The sequence below is a fragment of the Microtus ochrogaster genome, chromosome X (assembly GCF_000317375.1).
Source record: "Microtus ochrogaster isolate Prairie Vole_2 chromosome X, MicOch1.0, whole genome shotgun sequence".
NCBI classification, from domain to species: Eukaryota; Metazoa; Chordata; class Mammalia; order Rodentia; family Cricetidae; genus Microtus; species Microtus ochrogaster.
This window is the reverse complement of record NC_022026.1, coordinates 25534958-25539179: the sequence shown is the minus strand read 5'-3', so window position 1 is coordinate 25539179 and position 4222 is coordinate 25534958. Positions and strand designations below refer to the sequence as shown.

At 43.2% G+C, this 4222-nt stretch overlaps 1 pseudogene; it reads right to left on the bottom strand.

Annotated features, from left to right (window-relative positions):
* Positions 1 to 2701: 2701 nt before the first annotated feature.
* On the bottom strand, positions 2702 to 3220 carry LOC101979965 (annotated as a pseudogene).
* Between the last annotated feature and the right edge of the window lie 1002 nt (positions 3221 to 4222).

Below are 4222 nucleotides of genomic sequence, written 5' to 3'. Positions count from 1 at the left end.
GTATACACACAACCTTTAATAGAACAGTGGAAAGGGATTCACCATGTTATGTCAGAGTACAGCTAGGAATTTATGGTGACATCTAAGGACAGTGATTACTCTTCTCTAATTGACAACCAGGAGGTAAATGTTAATTCAGTCCTATATCCCTTTAAAACTTCATTCTTCCAACAGATACTATGTACTTGGAAGAAGATATTGAACCCAAGATATAGTGATGTTTTGCTACTTCAAAACCTTGAGTTTGAGGAAGTCTCCTAGCATCCATCTTTTCCTCTTCTAGTACTCCCCTTCGCGACTCTTCATCAAAATCTCACCTCCAGGTCATGGAAATCCACAACACATAAATAGATTCCCACTGTAACAGTTCCAGTTGTCCTAGCACAAACTGTCTGTCATACCAGACATTCCAGACCCTCCGGACTCCTCGAGTGACTGCCACCTCAACTAATAGAGTATGGAGGAAGAGAAGTAACTTCTCAGCCACATCCACATAATCACATGTTATTGTATGGTGTAGGAGGCCCTTCTGTATTGGTGTTGCCTTCATTGGTTATTAAAGGAACTGCCTTGGCCTAGTTGATAGGGTGGAACTCAGTAGGCGGGGAAGACAGAACAGAATGCTGGGAAGAAGAGCAGAGACAGGCAGATGCCATGGTTCTCCTGCCTGAGACGGACACTGGTTAGACTCATGCCAGTAAGCCACAGTCAAGTGGTGATACACATTAATGGAGATGGGTTAAACTAATATGTGAGAGTTAGCCAATAAGGGGCTGGAGATAATGGGCCAGGCAGTGATTTAATTAATACAATTTCTGTGTGGTTATTTCAGGTGGAAGCTAGCAGGGTGGCCGGGACCAAAAGCAGGCCCTCTCATGCTACAATTGTAAAACTGATTTTTGTTTTAAACCAGTAAATGTTGTGGTTTACTATGCTAAACTAGAAACTGATTTGGCATGTGCCAATCAATGTAAACCATTGTAGACATATGCCCCACACATTTGTTATGCAGCAACAGGTAACCAAAGCACACATGCAATCCTCTCATGGAACAACTAGGGTTATCACCACTGTTTGACAAATGAGGAAACCACACTCTTAATTAATGAATTGTCCCAAGATCATAATGCTTACACATGAATGAATTGTAATATAAGCTTAGAGTTCCTATTCCTAATCAAGATTCTGTGATTCTGCTTGTGAATGCAAAAATTCTGAAAATATTAACAAATACAGCATATATGGAGGAGCACATGTTAATTTGTGGTGGAACTACTCCTTCAGCAAGAAATCCTCAACTGAATAAGATGGAGAAAGGAAGTCAAGCACTACAATGTATAGCATAATTCTCTACTCTCAACTCTTTTATTATTTTTTGGAGGTGGTGTGCTGGTAGATTTTAATAATATTGGTAAAGAGCCAAATTCTAAAATGCCCCAGCATACAGAATACAAAATACAAAAAAAAAATCTCAGAGACAAAATAAAAACCCATGAAAAAAATAAGAGCATCCTAAGAAAGGTAATAGTCTTGAAGCTGAAAAAACCATTTTATCAAAGGCACCGAGCATCTTTATTAGAATTTAAGTGAAATTAAAAACAAGGAACATAGTGGAGCATTCCCCACCACATTGATCAGGAAGATGTTGTCTGTGTGGCTGAAGGCACAGCACCAGATACACAAATCAACCTCAGTCTCCAGTGGATCTGGAATGGACCCCCTCCAGGTAGACAGAATTCTCTCACAAGTCTCTTACTGGGCAGAAATCAATGTACTCTCTGGTTGTAAGGTACTCTTGGGTAGTAACTTTATTGGCAAATGGGTCAGGGGTGACATGTTTCCACACAGCTAGAGAAACAGGATGGAGCTACCCAACACCGCACAGTTCACCACACAGAGGGCTAGGGATTGGTGGAGTGATAAGCTGCCTCCTCTTAGAACGTTATTACTTGGATAAAGTTAACAGTGCTGTGTGACCAACAAACCGACGATAAGAAGCTGTAACCCCAGGGATTCCTACTCTTCAGAGGAATAGTGTGTCACTGCTCTGTGTGTGGCAAGAAAGCAGAAATTGAGAAGCTATTCCTGGTTTAGTTGCACTGATTATCTGCCAAGATGCCTTCTCTGGGTAGGTGAGCGAGAGTTCCCCTCAACTCTGCAGCAAATACTTTCCCACTGCCATCATTTGGTCCTCTGTTTTCTCTAAAGGCATCCTTCTTTCATACCTGTCTGGATGCTGAGTTTGGTGCACTCCTTACATGGGAAGAGCGCAATGCATACTACAGCCCTTCACATCAGCTGCACCTCACTCGTTCCAAGTCAGACATTCACATCACTGTGTGCCTGTGCAGCCCAGGACGTAGCAGCAATGTGTGGCTGTTGGGATTCTGTGCATGACAGAGAGCTGACACTCCGCTGTAGAGTCACCCTCATCCGGGCCAGAAAGGCTTTGAAGGTGGAGAGACTTTCACTCCAGCCCTGTGGACAGGCCCTTCATTTCCCAATCCAAACCAACAGCTTAAACAGATGCAGATCCATTTGGTAGTGGGGACAGTAAAGAAGATTCAAGGTTTTCTATTCTTTAGATGTCTGTGTGTGCTGTGCTGGCTATTGAAAAGTTATGTGCAACATGGAGATTAAAGGCACCAGCAGCTTCTTAGAGGAAGGGAGTCCTCTTTTCCTTGGGGATTAATGATAGAACTCACCGAGGCATTGAATCAAAGTCAGTGACAAGCTTGCTGTACTTCTATGTGAATTTCCTGAACGTGACCCCAGCCAGTTTTAACATTAGCCTAGCAGCCATTGTCCCTTCTCTGTCATGGTATTTATCGGACACGAATATAACTTCTTTCAACCTGCCTGGATGACGAGCTTAGCACATTCATTACATGGGAACAAAGCGACTCACACACGACAGCCCTTCACATCAGCCCTTCGGTTCATGATGGCATTTAGCTCGCCATGGCACACACAAGGATATTTTCTGCTGTTCTCCAGGCAACGGGTTATCACGGCATCTATTTGTCATTCCATTGTACCCCATCCCAACAGCCCTGTCCTCTGTATTCACAATGCAGGCTCTGCTCTCAGAGCTTAGATCCTTGCTTCTTTGTGCTGATGGAAAAACCACCGCCATGAAATCTGCCACAAAATACTCAGGCCGATCCAGACAATCATTCAGTTTTTCTGTGAGGAATGTCATGCTGGCCCTAAGAGTCATAGGACTCAGCTTGGAAAGGGCATGCAGTCCTCACAAGTAGCTCAACTGTTCTCTGGCTTATCAAGCTTCCATCCTCCCTACCATGTGGGTGCCGGAAGAGACTCAGGGAACACTGAGGAACACCCTCCCTCCTCGGAGGCAAACTGACGCCCACATGCAGGCTGAGCACAGCAGCAGCTGAGTCCTCTGCAGGAGACCACTGGCTCTGGCTCTCTGCTTGGCTGAGATGCAGGCCAAACTCATCATCTTGCCTGCCCCTCCCCCAACACACACACACACACACACACACACACACACACACACACACACACACACACACACTCCTCTCCCCAGCCTCAGCCTCAGGGCTCAAGAGGAAAGTCAGAAGTGAAACTTTTCTCTTGACTATAGATGTAATGTCATCATTTCTTTCAAACGCCTATTGCTGTGACTTCCCTGCCACGATGAACATTAACCTGGAATTGAGAACGAAGTAAACACTTTCTCCCAACATTGCTTTGGTCAAGATATTTTATCACAGCAACAGGGAAAAAAAAAACACTAAGAGATAATATTAAAATAATAAAAATGATAGGAAATTATACATAAATTAATTATTGTAGCTGGTTTTCAGGAAAAGAAATAAAAGAGGAATGAGCACATACATAAAGGAAACATCAATGCTACCTGTAAAAGTACACTTTAAGTGCATTAAGAAATATTTGCAAAGGATCCAACAGTTAGCTAGTGGACTTAGAGAACACACTAATGGAGACAAACAGAGTAGGGTTTATCCAGAGATTCAGACAGAATCTTTGAGATGTGTCCACTGGCAGAAAGGAACCACAGATGTGAGTGGGTGTGAGGACCAGGGAGCCTATTAGGATGGTGGGCTGGGATCTGAAGAGCTAAGCATTCAAATATCTGTTACACTTTCCAAATTATAGTAAACACAGTTCACATTTCAGAACTTTAAGTTAGTCACTAAAAATAAAATGGATGTCTGGTCACATCTGCCAACAA